Raw genomic sequence first — 17,427 nt, forward strand, 5'->3', positions numbered from 1 at the left:
ATGTTAAAGAAGGAGTGAAGCATTCGCATTTTGGTCATCTTTCTAGAGTTTCATGTGTTCTGTGCATCTAGGGTAATTCAATGAATTGGGCTAATATCCACTTATCAATGAGTGCATACCATGTGTGTTTTTCTGTAATTGGGTTACCTCACTCAGGATGATATTTTCCAGTTCTTTCCATTTGCCTATGCATTTCAAAAAGTCATTATTTTTGATGGCTGAGTAATATTCCATTGTGTAGATGTACCACATTTTCTGTATCCATTCCTCTGTTGAAGGGCATCTGGGTTCTTTCCAGGTTCTGGCTATTATAAATAAGGCTGCTATGAACATAGTGGAGCACGTGTCTTTGTTATATGTTGGGGCATCTTTTGGGTATATGCCCAAGAGAGGTATAACTAGGTCCTCAGGTAGTTCAATGTCCAGTTTTCTGAGGAACCTCCAGAGTGATTTCCAGAATGCTTGTACCAGCCTGCGACCCCACCAACAATAGAGGAGTGTTCCTCTTTCTCCACATCTTCTCAGGCATTTGCTGTCGCCTGAGATTTAGATCTTAGCTTTCTCACTGGTGTGAAGTGAAATCTCAGGGTTGTTTTGATTTGCATTTCCCTTATGACTATAGATGTTGAACATTTCTTTAGGTGTTACTCAACCATTCTGTATTCCTCAGCTGTGAATTCTTTGTTTAGCTCTGAACTTCATTTTTAATAGGGTAATTTGTCTCCCTGCAGTCTAACTTCTTGAATTCCTTATACATTTTGGATATAAGGCCTCTATCAGTTGCAGGATTGGTAAACATCTTTTCCCAATCTGTTGTCATTTTGCTCTAACCACAGTGTCTTTTGCCTTACAGAAGCTTTGCAGTTTTATGAGATCCCATTTGTCTATTCTTGATCTTAGAGCATAAGCCATTGGTTTTCTGTTCAGGAAATTTTCTCCAGTGACCATGTGTTTGAGATGCTTCCCCACTTTTTCTTCTATTAGTTTGAGTGTATGTGGTTTGACGTGGAGGTCCTTGATCCACTTGGACTTAAGCTTTGTACAGGGTGATAAGTATGGATCGATCTTCATTCTTCTACATGTTGACCTCCAGTTGAACCAACACCATTTGCTGAAAATGCTATCTTTTTTCCATAGGATGGTTTTGGCTCGTTTGTCAAAAATCAAGTGACCATAGGTGTGCAGGTTCATTTCTGGGTCTTCAATTCTATTCCACTGATCTCTCTGTCTATCTCTGTACCAATACCATGCAGATGTTATCACTATTGCTCTGTAATACTGCCTGAGTTCAGGGATAGTGATTCCCTCAGAAGTCCTTTTATTCTTGAGGATAGTTTTAGCTACCCTGGGTTTTTGTTATTCCAGATGAATTTGGAAATTGATCTGTCTAACTATCTGAAGAATTGGGTTGGTATTTTGATGGGGATTGCATTGAATCTGTAGATCGCTTTTGGAAAAATGTCCATTTGTACTATATTAATCCTGCCAATCCATGTGCATGGGAGATCTTTCCATCTTACGAGATCTTCTTAAATTTCTTTCTTCAGAGGCTTGAAGTTCTTATCATACAGATCTTTCACTTGCTTGGTTAGAGTCACACTGAGGTATTTTATATTATTTGGGACTATTATGAACAGTGTCGTTTCCCTAATTTCTTTCTCAGCTTATTTCTCTTTTATGTAGAGGAAGGCTACTGATTTATTTGAGTTAATTTTATACCCAGCCACTTTGCTCAAGGTGTTTATCAGATTTAGCAGTTCTCTGGTGGAACTTTTGGGATCACTTAAATATACTATCATATCATCTGCAAATAGTGATATTTTGACTTTTCTTTTCCAATTTGTATCCCGTTGATCTACTTTTGTTGTCTGATTGCTCTGGCTATAATTTAAAGAACTATATTGAATAAGTAGGGAGAGAGTGGGCAGCCTTGACTAGTCCCTGATTTTAGTGGGACTGCTTCAAGTTTCTCTCCATTTAATTTAATATTAGCTACTGGTTTCCTTTATAAGGCTTTTACTATGTTTAGATATGGGCCTTGAATTCCTATTCTTTCCAGGACTTTTATCATGAAGTGGTATTGAATGTTGTCAAATGCTTTCTCAGCATCTAATGAAATGATCATGTGGTTTTTATCTTTCAGTTTGTTTGTATACTGGATAATGTTGATGGTTTTCCATACTGACCATTTTGAACCATCCCTGCATGCCTGGGATGGAACCTACTTGATCATGGTGGATGTTTGATGTGCTCTTGGATTCGGTTTGCCAGAAATTTATTGAGTATTTTTCATCGATATTCATAAGGAAAATTGGTCTGAGTTCTCTTTCTTTGTTAAGTCTTTGTGTGCGTTAGGTATAAGAGTAATTGTGGCTTCATAGAAGGAATTCGGTTGCGTTCCATCTCTTTCAATTTTGTGGAGTAGTTTGGATAGTATTGGTATGAGGTATTCTATGAAGTTTTGATAGAATTCTACACAGGACCCACCTGTACCTGGGCTCTTTTTGGTTGGGAGACCTTTAATGAATGCTTCTATTTCTGTAGGAGTTATGGGGTTGTTTAAAGGTTTATCTGTTCCTGATTTAACTTAGGGACCTGGCATCTGTCTAGGAAATTGTCCATTTCTTGCAGTTTTTCAAGTTTTGTTGAATATAGGCTTTTGTAGTAGGATCTGATGATTTTTTTAATCTCCTCTGAATCTGTAGTTATGTCTCCCTTTTCATTTCTGATATTCTTAATTTAGACACACTCTCTGTGTCCTCCCATTAGTCTGGCTAAGGGTTTATCTATCCTGTTAATTTTCTCAAAGAACCAACTATTGGTTCTGTTGATTCTTTGTATGGTCCTTTTTGGTTTTATATTGGTTGATTTCAGCTCTGAGTTTGATTATTTCCTGCCTTCTACTCCTCCTGGGTGTATTTGCTTCTTTTTGTTAAAGAGCTTTTAGGTGTGCTGTCGAGCTCCTGATATATGCTCTCTCCTATTTCTTCCTCCAGGCTCTCAGAGCTATGAGTTTTCCTCTAGCACAGCTTTCATTGTGTCCCATAAGTTTGCGTATGTTGTACTTTCCTTTACATTAAATTCTAAGAAGTGGTTAATTTCTTTCTTTATTACTTCCTTGACCAGGTTATCACTGAGTAGAGCATTATTCGACTTCCATGTATATGTGAGTGTTCTTCCCTTATTGTTATTGAAGACCAGCTTTAGCCCATGGTGGTCTGATAGGACGCATGGGATTATTTCTATCTTTCTCCATCTATTGAGGCCAGTTTTATGACCAATTATACAGTAAATTTTGGAGAAAGTAACATGAGGTGTTGAGAAGAAGGTATATCCTTTTATTTTAGCATAGAATGTTCTGTAAATAGCTGTTAAGTCCATTTGGTTCATGACTTCTCTTAATCTGTCTATGTTTCTGTTTAATTTCTGTTTCCATGATCTGTCTATTGATGACAGTGGGGTGTTGAAATCTCCCACTATTATTGTGTGAGGTGCAATGTGTGCTTTGAGCTTTAGTAAGGTTTCTTTAATGTATGTAGGTGCCCTTGTATTTGGAGCATAGATATTTAGGATTGAGAGTTCATCTTGGTGGATTTTTCCTTTGATGAATATGAAGTGTCCTTCCTTATCTTTTTGTGATGACTTTTGGTTGAAAATCGATTTTATTCAATATTAGAATGCCTACTCCAGCTTGCTTCTTCAGACCATTTGCTTGGAAAGTTGTTTTCCAGCCTTTTACTCTGAGGCAGTGTCTGTCTTTATCTCTGAGGTGTGTTTCCTGTAGGCAGCAGAATGCAGGGTCCTCATAGTGTATCCAGTTTGTTAATCTATGTCTTTTTATTGAGGAGTTAAGTCCACTGATGTTGAGAGATATTAAGGAATAGTGATTGTTGCTTCCTGTTATATTCATATTTGGATGTGAGATTATGTTTGTGTGCTTTTCTTCTCTTTGTTTTGTTGTGAAGATGATTAGTTTCTTGCTTTTTCTCGGGTGCAGCTTTCCTCCTTATGTTGGGCTTTACCATTTATTTTCCTTTTTGTGACTGGATTTGTAGAAAGATATTGTGTAAATTTGGTTTTTTCATGGAATATCTTGGTTTCTCCATCTATGTTAATTGAGAGTTTTGCTGGATACAGTAACCTGGGCTGGCATTTGTGTTCTCTTAGGGTCTGTATGACATCTGTCCAGGATCTTCTGGCTTTCATAGTCTCTGGCGAGAAGTCTGATGTGAGTCTGATATGTCTGCCTTTATATGTTACTTGACCTTTTTCTCTTACTTCTTTTAATATTCTTTCTTTGTTTTGTGCATTTGGTGTTTTGACTATTATGTGACAGGAGGAGTTTCTTTTCTGGTCCAATCTATTTGGAGTTCTGTAGGCTTCTTGTATATTTATGAGTATCTCTTTCTTTAGGTGAGGGAAGTTTTCTTCTATGATTTTGTTGAAGATATTTACTGGTCCTTTGAGCTGGGAGTCTTCACTCTCTTCTATACCTATTATCCTTAGGTTTGATCTTCTCATTGAGTCCTGGATTTCCTGTATGTTTTGGACCAGTAGCTTTTTCTGTTTTACATTATCTTGGACAGTTGTGTCGATGATTTCTACGGAATCTTCCGCTCCTGAGATTCTCTCTTCTATCTCTTGTATTTTGTTGGTGATCCTTGTATCTAAGGCTCCTTGTGTCTTCCTTTGGTTTTCTATATCCAGGGTAATCTCCCTTTGTGCTTTCTTTATTGCTTCTATTTCCATTTTTAATTCCTTCACCTGTTTGATTGTGTTTTCCTGGATTTTTTTCAGGGAATTTGTGATTCCTCTCTATAGACTTCTACTTGTTTATTTATGTTTTCCTCCATTTCTCTAAGGGTGTTCTTTGTGTCTTTCTTGAAGTCCTCTATCATCATGATCAAATGTGATTTTACATCTAGATCTTGCATTTCTGGTGTGTTTGGATATTCAGTGTTTGCTTTGGTGTGAGAACTGGGCTCCGATGATGCCATGTAGTCTTGGTTTCTGTTGCTTGTGTTCCTGCACTTACCTCTTGCCATCACATTGTCTCTGGTGTTACCTTGTTCTGCTATTTCTGATAGTGGCTAAACCCTCCTATAGGCCTGTGTGTCGGGAGTGCTGTAGACAAGTTTTCTTGTTTTCTTTCAGCCACTTATGGGAACAGAGTGTTCTGCTTTCAGGCGTGTTGTCTTTCCTGTCTACTGGTCTTCAGCTGTTTCTGTGTGCCTGTGTCCTGAGTCCACCAGTCAGATTGCTTGTGGCAGAAAATTTGGTCTTACCTGTGGTCCCCTGGCTGAAGTTGCTCCTGGGGAGGCTGCTTTTGAGCTCTCCGTGAGGGTGGCAACCAGGAGGGTCTGTGTCACCTTTTCCAGGGGACCCCGTGCACCAGGGTCCCAAATGGCGTTAGGTGTTTTCCTCTGGAGTCAAAAATTTGGGCAGAGTGTACTCTCTTCTGGCTTCCCGGGCGTGTGTGCCCCTCTGAAGGTTTAGCTCTCCCTCCCACAGTATTTGGGTGCAGGGACCTTTTGATGGTGTCCCTTCAGATCTGGGCGGTGTCTGGACTGCAGGGGACCTGCCACTTGAGTACCCCTATTTCTGGTTCCCAGAGGCCCTCGACTAATGGTATTTTTAAGCATACCAATGTAAGTATTTTTAAAGGTATTTTTCAGATTATTTTTCAATGATTGTTTTCTCTCACAGAATAGATTATCATGGGATAAAGAAGGGCCCCTTGCTTCTTTTTTCCAAATTAAGCAAGTAGAACATGTTCTTGGTCTTAAACTACCAAAAGTTAACTCTTCTAAAAGAAAAAAAAATATATTCAGTTTGCCAGATCTTTCTCTTGGCATGAAATTGGAGTGGAGAACAGAAATGCCAGGATTAACATTTGGATGGCCCAGGTTGGATTTCAGTAGATTTGAAGTGAGCACCTTCCACCTTGTTGGAGAAACTGAGTGTCCAGAATGGTTAGAGCGGCTTGCTTGTGTGTTTTGCATTGAAGCTTCTGAACAGAAAACACTGTTGGAAAATGTCACCCATGACATCACCAATGTCAATAGGGAGTTACCCTCCAAGTTCAGTGTAGACATTACTCTCATACTTTGTGCAGAATTATTTTGGTTTTTGTCATTTAGCCAAATAACAACCATGTATTTTTAAAAAAAAATAAAAAAGAACATGCATTCTAATTTTCCCAAAGCAATGCTTGTATTCTGGCAGCAACAGGCTTCTTGTAACACAAGGTGAAGTGAATACCAGAGCCACAAAAGCAGGAGGTGTAAGTGAATTTTTATTTGGGAAGGAAGTTATCAACTTAAATAGCAACAAATGAAGGATGCATAAGGAAATGCCCTGTTGTCACAGACAGATGTAACCTCCAGAATATGTGACACAGGAAACATCTGTGATCCCCAAGCCCGGATACATTAAACACTTTCCCATTCAATTTAATTCTGGATGCCTAGTGAAAAAGGATTTGTAGTAAGAGCATGCAAAAGTTACTTCTGAACGGAAACCCCAAGATGGTTCAGAAAATTAATGTAGAAATCAAAAATTTATTATTACTATTACTTTAAATTATATTGATGTGTTACATTTCCATATCTTCACAGTAATAAAACACACAGTCACTTGTAGAAGTGCTTCACATTACTTTCAAACCAAATGTGCTGTCAGTCCTCTACACAAGTGTCTGGAAGTTACTCATGTTTTATGAGATGAAGCTATTGATATTTTTCTACAACAGTAACTGCACAGCAGGAAGGCAGAGACAACACAAACCAATATGTGGAGTTTTCCCAAAGCTGCAATGTGAAAAAACTATAGACAGTTGAACTCCTACTCATGAATGGGCTTCCTTGCTAGAGGAAATCCAAGTGGAATAAGGCATAGAAATGTATAAAACTTCTTGAGGGAAAGGAGGTTGGAACATTGGATGCCTACTCTCAGCCCCTTCTGCTGCATCACACTCTTCTCCTGCACTGTCTAATGTCCATTATGTTAAGTTGTCGCTAAGCAACCGCATGATGAGGGTGCTGTCTTTGTAGGAGTTTTTGTTCAGTATATCCAGTTCTGTGACAGCCTCATCTAAAGCTGTTTTAGCCAGTGTGTGAGTAAGCTTTCGATTATTAAGGCTCTCATAGTAAAACACAGAAAAGTTAAGAGCTAATCCTAGGCAAATTGGATGTGTAGGTTGCATCTCTTTCTTGGTTATATCAAATGCCTCCTGGTAGGCTCCTTGGGAATTTTCTATCATTTGTTTTCAATCATCACCACAAGCTATTTCAGCAAGATACCAGAAATAACCTCCCTTCAATTTCACTTAGATCTTACTCTCTGGATTAAGTACATTGGCTATTAAATAACTATCCGATAATTTCAATTCCAGTAATGGGGTGCAGATGAACCTCAGTTCCAACTCTGTGTTCTTCCAAAAGTCCTTGATCAGTGACAACTTCTTGTCTGAAGTATTGGTCTTCTGCTAAATGCTCGAGATGACACTCCAGACAGATCTGTGGCCCTTGACCGCTCTGCTACCAACAGCAGATTGCACTCCTCCTAGTTGGACAGCTCGGCAATGGCACCCAACTCTGCTTTCATGCAGGTGGCCAAGTTGTTTTAGTGCTCAGCCTGCTCAATCAGTTTGGCCTTCTGGATCAGCTCAGTCTTTTCTTTAGGGAGCAAGGGAGAGTGCTAACCAGGATCTGGAGTCCTCCCTCTAGTCTCCAAAGGATGCAATGTCAGTCCCAGATGAGTTTCTTTTATCTAAACAAACATTATAGCTGTGTCGGATGGTGTTTTGGACTCTTAGTTTTCAGAGCACAGAATGTTGAGTGATTTGGCCAAGGTCAGTTCCTGGAACCCCTGGTCCACAAGGTGTTTACTTCGAATTTTAGTTTTTCACTGTTAGACCACGCAGACTTTTTTTTAGACTTGACAGCAGAATGAAAACATTTTCAATAAAACTATCCCGTCATCCTTTTTTATGCCTTCTATGAAACCAAAGAATTATCCAGCCCCATATGACACTATTAAAGATAGGGATGCCACCACATTTTCCTTCAAAAACTGCTTCAGCAATCCAGAGAAATTCAGGGAACTTTCCAGTGGGCATTGAAATAAAAACAAAAACAAAAACAAGCAAACAAACAAAACTACCTTCCTTTGGGTTTTTTGTACAAACTTTAGCTATATTATATATCCATTTGGATAGCTTCTTCCTGAAAAGCTAACTGGTACTGCCTCCTGGGGTGAAGTCAAGGGTGATAGGAACTCTGCGTGACATTTCATTTTCAATTTACAGAGCATTTTTATGTATATTTTATGACTACACTTCCAACAGGAGAGGCCAGCAACAGAGTCAATGGTGTACCATAAGACAATGACATCAAATAATGAGACCATAGGCACAGGTAGAACCCACAAGAAGCTCTAGAGTACAAATTGCTACTCATAGGCCTGACCCCTTAAGGGAAAGGAACTTAGCTTTGGAGCATCTACACCTTCCAGTCTCAGGTTAGGCAGTCCTGGGAAGTGGTGTACAGCACACTTAAGTACTTCTGACTGTCTATGTGAATGAGAAGCCTCCAGAATCTAACAATGTCTGCTGAAGCATATACAAGCTGTGTTTAGCAAAACACAAAAGTGGGAGTTAGACATGGTTAAAGTGATTATGGATGGCTGGGCAAGACGTCACATCAACAACTCCATTACTCAGAATACTATCAGACTACAAAAATGGTCTTCTCCTTCTTCTCCTTCTTCTCCTTCTTCTCCTTCTTCTCCTTCTTCTCCTTCTCCTTCTTCTCCTCCTCCTCCCCCTCCTCCTCCTTCTCCTCCTCCTCCTCCTCCTCCTCCTCCTCCTCCTCCTCCTCCTCCTCCTCCTCCTCCTCCTTCTTCTTCTTCTTCTTCTTCTTCTTCTTCTTCTTCTTCTTCTTCTTCTTTCTCCTCCTCTTTCTCTTCTGCCTTCTTCTTAATGTGAGTGGTAGGGGATCTGGGTATGTACAGAAGATAAAACAGCTTAAATTGATATAGTACTCTGCCAAATTGAGAGACAGCATTCTAGTTTGTTTGGCAGAGAGAATTTCAAGACAGGAACATATTATAAACATGCAGGCTGATTGATAATTCTTACAAAATGAGTGTCCTTAGGAGAGTATCTTATGTCAGTTAGGTAAGGATATGACTGAATCTTGAAGTGAAATAGGAATTGGGAGAGATGGAGCAACATCACAAGAACAACACAAGGATGAAGGCTTGAAAACGGAGAGCATTTTCTCCTTAACAGATAGAAATTTCATTAGGAGAGATTACTTCAAATGGGAGAGTGGGAACAACAGTTGCCATCTACAACAAAATGGGAAAGGGACAGACAGACTCATACATTTGCAGAAAAAGAAAGAGGTTTTCATGGAGAGATTAGAAGTTCTACCCCATGCCATTTAGTCTGGCCTGGTTCACATGCCAAGACATACTAAGGAAGGAAGTACTTGAAGGATCATAATTTTAGAGGTAACTAGATTTGCTTTCCCCTTCTCACCTCTGGAGCCTACAATAGGGACCATCAGTTCTTCCTACAGGACAAACTCCAGGGTGTGTGGCCTGATTCCTGAGAAAGAGAGAGGCAGATAAACGGGCTGAGACCTAACAGAGAGAATTCAGACTGGTGTAAAGAACATTTAAAATACATAGCACCAAAGATAACCTTAGATAATGCCAACTGAAATAAAATTTATACCATATTTACTTTTAAACCTATTTACTGGGGTTAAATGACATAAAAACTACTAACGTTGGGGACCAGTGAGATAGCTTAGTATGTAAAAGTATTTGCGGTAAAAGTATGACGTATGAACTAAAAGGTATAAAGGTGGAAGGAGAGAACCAAATTCAGAGAACAAACTTCTACATTTGTACCATGGGGTGTATCTCTGTTTGTACACATACTTGAGCATGTGTTGCATGCACATGCACACACAAATATGCAACTAATAAATGACTAAATAAAATGAATATTAAGAACTGTTTTATATATATTGAAGAATTTGAATGTAAATATATATTTATGAAACTATCACCAACATTGAATCCATAAGCACATCCATGAATTTATTACCTCCTGTAGTTTTTTCTATTTCTTTATAATTGCTTTTATTGTCTTGTCTTTTTGTTGTTAGAACATTTATAATGGGAGGAATTCTCTTATTAAAACTTAAATATACAAGAAAATATCGTGTTCCCAGTCTGAAACTCCATGTGGGACAGATGAGGCTCTCCTGGCACCCTCCCCCACCAGAGACAATATGTCACCCAGGATGTCTATTATAACCAGGATCACAGATGAGACTCCCCCCACTCCATACCTGCCCCAGCTGGCATCCCAATAGAGCCCATTGGACATAGGCACTATCTGCCTAGCCAGAGACACATCTTCCTTCTTCTCTGCCACCCCACCGAGGGCAAATCGGGTGCTCCTGCCCCTCTCCTACAACCCAGAGACAGCCTGTCTCCCAGAAGGTCTGCCATAACCAGGATCACAGGAGATTTGCCCTAACTAAGGACACAGGAAGTCCCTCTAAGAAAGACAGCACTCTGCCTCCCAGAAGACCTGGTCTAACCCAGGTCACAGAGCACTACCTGCCTACAAGGAAGGACGATGGGAACCATTCAGAGACAACAAGTCCAGTTAACTCCAGAGATTGTGAGAGGTAGGCACAAGAACATAGACAACAGAACCCAATGCAACTTGGCACAATCAGAATCCAGTCTCACCACAGCAAGTCACAGATACCCCAACACACCCAAAAAGCAAGATTCTGATCTAAAATCCCATCTCATGAAGATGGTAGAGGACCTTGAGGGAAACATTAAGTAACTCCCATAAAGAAATACAGGACAACACAGGTAAACAGGTAGAATCCCTTAAAAAGGAAACAATCCATCCCTTAAAAAAATATTGGAAAACACAGGCAAACAGGTGAAGAAATTGAACAAAACTGTCCAAGACCTAAAAATGGAAACAGCGACAATAAAGGAATCACAAATGGAGGCAACCCTGGAGATGAAAAGCCTAGGAAAAAGATCAAGAGCTGTAGATGGAAGCATCACCAAAAGAATACAAGAGATGGAAGAAAAAAACCCAGCTATAAAAGATACCATAGAAGATATCAACACAACTGTCACAGAAAACACAAAGGGTAAAAAGTTCCTAATGCAAAACATCAGGAAGTTTGGGACACAATGCAAAGACCAAACCTAAGAATGATAGGAATAGAGGAGGATGGAGATTCCCTGTTCAAAGGGCCAGAAAACATCTTCAACAAAATGATAGAAGAAGATTGGACAAAAGTTTTCACTAACCCCACATCCAATACAATGCTAATATCCAAAATATAAAAAGAACTCAAGAAGCTAACCTCCACAAAAAACAAGTATCCCAATTAAAAAATCAGGATAAAGAGCTAAACAGTAAATTCATAACAGAGGAATCTCAAATGATCAAGAAGCACTTATAGAAATGTTAAAAGTCCTTTGTCATCAAGGAAGTGCAAATCAGAGAAACACTGAGATACCACCTCACACGAATCAGAATGGTGAAAATCAAAAACTCAGGTGACAGATGTTGGTGAGGGTGTGGCAAAAGAGGAACATGCCTCCATTGTTGGTGAGATTGCAAGCTGGTACAACCACTCTGGAAATCAGTCTGAAGGTTTCTCAGAAAATTGGACATTGTACTACCTGAGGACTCAGCTATACCACTCCTGTGCATATACTCAAAAAATGTTCCACCATAACCAGGACATGTGCTCAACTATGCTTGTAGCAACCTTATTTATAATAGCCAGAAGCTAGAAACAACCAGATGCCCTTCATGGAAAAATGTGGCACATTTACACAATAGAATAATACTCAGAGAGGGGACGGGGAGGGGAAAGGGAGATACAGGATCAGGTATTTGGGGAAACGGGAGAATCCTAGAGGGCAAGAAGAATGAATAGAAATATGCAGTAGTACAGGGTGGGGACTGGGCAGAGAACCACTAAAATGTCCCAGACACCAGGGATGTGGGAGGCTCTCAGGACCCAATATAGGTGACATTAGACAAATACCCAACAGTGAGGAAGTAGAACCTGAAGGGACCACCTTCAATAGATAGGCATGGCCCCTAGTAGAGGAATGGGGTCACCCACTAATCTCAAAATTTTTGACCTAGAATTGTTCTGTCTAAAGAAAATGCAGGGACAAAAATGGAGCAGAGACTGAAGGAAAGGCCATCCAGAGACTACTCCCCTTTCGATCTATCCCATGCACAGACACCAAACTCTGACACTATTGCTGATACCAAGAAATGCTTGCAGACAGGAGCCTGGCATGACTTTCCTCTGAGAGACTCTGCCAGCATCTGACTAAGACAGATGCAGATACTTACAGCCAACCATTAGACTGAGGCCCGGGACCCCAATGGAAGAGTTAGGGAAAGGACGGGAGAAGCTGAAGGGAACTGTAACATAGAAAGAATAGCAGTATCAACCAACCAGACTCCTCAGAGTTCCCAGGGACTAAGCCATCAACCAAAGAGCATATATAGGAAGGTCCATAGCCCCTGCTACATATATAGCCTTGTCTGGCCTCAGTGTATGTTGTGGGAGGATGTACTTGGTCCCAAGGGATGCTTGATGCCCTAGAGAAGGGGAAGCTAGAGGGATAGGAGGTGAGAGTGGTCAAGTGGGTGAAGGAGCACCCTCTTAGAAGCGAAAAGGAGGGTGGATGGGGTGGGGTGTTCATGGAGGGGAAACCAGAAAGGAGTACAACATTTGAAATGTAAATAAATAAAATAATTAATAATTTTTAATTAATTTTAAAAACAAGAATATTGCTAGCCATGACATCACACTATAGCATAGGTGTCCAGATTTAATCTTTATAACTGAACTTTTCCACCCATTATTCTTCTCATATATATCTAAGCAAAACTACAGATCAACATCAGTTAAAAAAAAAAAACCTTAAGAGTCAATTGAAGAAAAGTCACACATTACATTCAAGAGAATTATGCATGCAGAGGTGACTAAAACATGAAACCTTCAATATCATCTTTAGAGGACAATCCTTACCAAAATGAAATTGCAGAGAAACTGAAAGTTGTAATCTGACAAAATATTATTCAAAAAATAAAACTAAGATGAGAGTACCTTTATTACAATAAGGCACAATGAACTTCAGAGAAAGGAAATACCATGGTATACATTCAGTAACAACTATAGCTGGTGAGTTTTAAGCATCCCTATGTAATTGATAGAACACAAAGGTGAAAGTAAAACTTCCTAAAAACTAAGAAGCATTTCATTATTAATAAATATGCAGCTTATCACAGATAAATTATTAGGCATGCATTCCTTTTATTATACATGAAATACTTTTCTTTCCACAATACATGGTCTCACTGTGTAGACCAAACTGGCCTTGAACTCATGGAGATTTTCTTGGCTCTACCTTCTTGTGCTGATATTAAAGGTCTGCATTACTATATTCAGTTCAAGAAATATTCAATACAGATCATACTTGGCAATAAAATCTACATAACCTTGAAACAACTAAAGCTTTACAGAATTTGTCCCTGTCTGCTATGATTTTGATATGATTTTTTCCTCTCTAAAATTCAAGTTGAGGTTTTTTAAATTTTTTATTTATTTATATTATATATATATACATATATATAATACTATATATACACACACACCGTACCATGTGTGTGACTGGTGCCCAGGGATGCCAGAGGAGGGCATCAGATCATGTAGTGGTGAGCTGCCATGTGGGTTCTAGGAAGTGAACCCTGGTACTCTCTGCACGAGCAGCAAGTGCTTCTAACTCTCAGCCCTGAAGGCTGGTTTTGGATCTCGCAATCTTGATTTGTCTCACAGTCTGGCCACTTACACTTTCTTTGTCAGCCTCCGGAGTGTTGGACTGCAGGAGTGTACAATTGCCCTAGCCAATTAAATTGTGGCTTAATTCAGCAATGTCACGAAGTAGTGAGAAAGGGCCTTCTGAGAAGGGTGAGACCCCATGGGTGGACTGAGAAAAATCTCACACAAAAAAATGTGTCAATCCTTGTTCATGAAGAACTGGTTTGGCCTCCATGAGGGCAGATTATTATAAACCAGTGTGACACCTTTTCTTGCTCTTCTTGCCTTTTCTGCCATGAGTTGAAACAACATACTAGTTAAATAAAAAAAAAAAATAAAACTATCCATGTGTTTATAAGAGCTAAACAAACCAAACAAGTGGTTATAGTACTTAGGTGCAGCATGTAGTGGGAAGGACAGTTTCACATTATCTATGTTCCTCTCTCCAAACCCCAGACAGCATTGTGGAAAAAGGTACCTCTTCTTGTGAATATGAGAAGAAAATGAATATCAGACTTTGCCTGTGACTTCAAAGCCTGGATGTCTCCTTTAAGATCCCTTTGCACACAAGCTCCTACAACTCTAGGCTGGTCCCTACACACTCTAAGCCTACCTGGATACCAAGAGGACTGGTAGTAGGAGCCGGAACAAAATTCTGAGAGCAAGTATCTCATAGGAAAGTAACTGGTATTGTTTGGTTAAATGGCTATGTTCTGCCTTTAAATTTTCTCTTAAACATTTGTGTTTATGAACAGAGATTACTGCTGTTGTCACTGTTGGTTCTCCTCCTCCTCTTCATCTTTTTCCTTCTATAGGTAGTATTTACTGCAAAGACTCATTACTGGTCAATTTCCCAAGTATAAATGACTATCACTGAAGCACGAGAGTGGAATGGTTAACCCCCTTCAAAATCAGAAAACGTTACAGAAGAAGAGATGGAAAGAGTGGAAGAACCAGATGACATAGTGGAATTTTGTATAGCTATTTCTTCCAAATTGAAGTATTCCCTCCTAGAGGGAGAAAGGAGTATCATAAGACTTGGGAATGTAACAAAAGTCACAAGGTAAAATAAGCTATGGAGACTTAGAGGGCTCAAAAAACTTACCAGGCTCAGAAAACTGAGAAAGGTACAAGATTCGCAAGCCCTTAAGACAATTGCTTGCAGAAAATGAAACTTTTTTTAGCAGAGTTCACCATACGTTGTACAGGGAAAGTCCAGGGATATAGCTTTCATGAGCTATCACCTATGCTGGCACAAACTTTTTGATGTTGCTGCTACACTTGAGTCACACACACTTTTTTAGGTAACTCTTATCTATGATCCAGTAAATAACTCCAATAAGCTCATTGGTTCACCTTGGTTGGAAACATTGCTTTGTTCTGTTATTGGCCCCCATCTTGAACAAACAAGTATTTAGTCACTTATTCCCAGAAAACTCACACGAGAGTACTCATGTTTGAAATTAATCTGATTGGAAACGTTTTACATTCCTGTACCTCAGCATTTAAATCTTCAGCCAGCAAGATTGCTCATTTGGTAAAGGCATGTATCTCTGAGCCTGTTGACCTGAATTTAATCTCTGGAAGGAAAAGAATGACTCCTAAAAATTGCCCCATAATCTCCACACATGCAAGTACAGCATACTAAAAAAATCCATAACTTCCTTACATTTGGAATTTTTTATAAATTTCTTTCAAATTCTATTTCAATTCTTCACAAATCCTTGAAAATCATATGCTTACTCTTTTTATGGTGTGGTTGGTTTGAGAAAAGACTCCATAGTCTCATGTATTTGAATGGTTTGTTTCCAATTGGTAGAACAGTTTGGTAAGGAAACAAACCTCCAGTTCCTTTGTATTGGGGTATTCTATCACACCAACAGGATTGAAACCAGGACATGTGTCTACAGAGAACTGAGAGTGACAAGGATGCTCATTTATAGAATACTTCTATGCTTACCCAAGCTTAGGATAATTAGGTCTACTGGTACAATGACCTACTGTAAAATCCCACAGAGGATGAGTTCATTGAATCAAAGAACAAGTTATTAAACAGCAGTTAAAAAGTCCAAAATTTCTCCAAGGATACTTACAGTTCTCTTACATATATAGGAATACACAACTGTAGAATTTTTTAATGATTTTTGTAAGGTTTTGTAAGTGCCTTACCCTAAGACAGTACTTACAGTAATTTTATTCCTGTGTCTGGCCTCTGCATCAACTGCATACTGCGCTCCAATCCTTGTTCCTTTACGTACCACTATGTGCCTTTCAAATGCTTTCTACATTTATAAAACACATAAACATTAGCATTATATCATCTATAACAAAATCTTTCCTCTGAGAATGGGAAGGATAACAAGGCAAGTTCCTATATCACCATACCATGACAGGTAGTGGACCTGGAAATGTGACATTGGTAGAGTACTCAGAAGGTTCACTGCCAACACTACATGTACTTACAACAAGTACATGTAGGCTAGGATAGAAAGCTGAGGGAATACTGAAAATGAGGGACTAACACAGCCTAGTGCAGCCTGAAAAAGTTCTCATTACGTGTATAAAAGGAAGCAGTGTTGAATGCAGCAACATAAATATGGGACTAACTTACTTAGCTCTCTAAAATCTAGTCCAACTGGAGCTGCCTGGCTTGTTCACAGGACACAGTATGATGTTGAAAAGACTTGGGTGGATAAAAAAATGTATACACTTTCTAACTCTTTGCTGATTTCTAACTCCTTGAAGATTTCTTTAATATCATCATAATTCACCCACCTCCAGGGCAGTCTGTAGTGTTCGATATTCATAGTCTTACTTTGGGTTAAGCAACTGTAAAAGTTCCCACCTTGCTCAAGGATAAAATGACTGACTCTTTAAACTCCACACTCTCAGATGAAATTAACTGATATGTAGGGTATGCTGTATCCGTACATCTCACTCAAGAATGTTCTCTTACTACAGAGAAATACAGAAGGAATGTTCCTGTGGTACAGTACAGCCGGAGATCCCTAAGACAGACTTGGTCCCTTATACCTGTACAGTTCTGCCTTCTTCTGACCATTGCTTTTGGTGCTTTAGAAGGATTTTATGTCTGCTGCACATTGTTACGGGATTGTTCAACCAAACCACAGTTCAAAAGAATTGGTAGCGCAAGGCCCTGGGTTCGGTCCCCAGCTCCGAAAAAAAAAAAAAAAAAAAAAAGAACCAAAAAAAAAGAATTGGTAGGGTGAACTAATTCACGCTTTATAACAAAATAGGAAAAACACTTTATGGAATACACTACATTGGGTGTTGAACAGGTTTGTTCAAGAGCACTGGTGGCTGCAACATTAGCCACTGGGCTGTAGGGGAATGGGTCTCCACTTTTGAGAAGTAATTGGGAGTGGGAACTCTCAGGAACCAGGACCAGTGTCATTATCTATAATTTTACAACAACATATTTGTTCTGGTACATGGTTTCTCCACATGAATTTCTTGCCATGTGAATGAGTGTAATCCAGACTGGCTGGTGCAAGTGGGA

At 39.4% G+C, this 17,427-nt stretch overlaps 1 pseudogene; it reads right to left on the reverse strand.

Moving 5' to 3' along the window:
- Positions 1 to 6,847: 6,847 nt before the first annotated feature.
- On the reverse strand, positions 6,848 to 17,009 carry LOC134485792 (14-3-3 protein theta-like; annotated as a pseudogene).
- Positions 17,010 to 17,427: the final 418 nt, after the last annotated feature.

This window comes from Rattus norvegicus, chromosome 2 (genome assembly GCF_036323735.1).
Source record: "Rattus norvegicus strain BN/NHsdMcwi chromosome 2, GRCr8, whole genome shotgun sequence".
In the NCBI taxonomy this organism is placed as follows: Eukaryota; Metazoa; Chordata; class Mammalia; order Rodentia; family Muridae; genus Rattus; species Rattus norvegicus.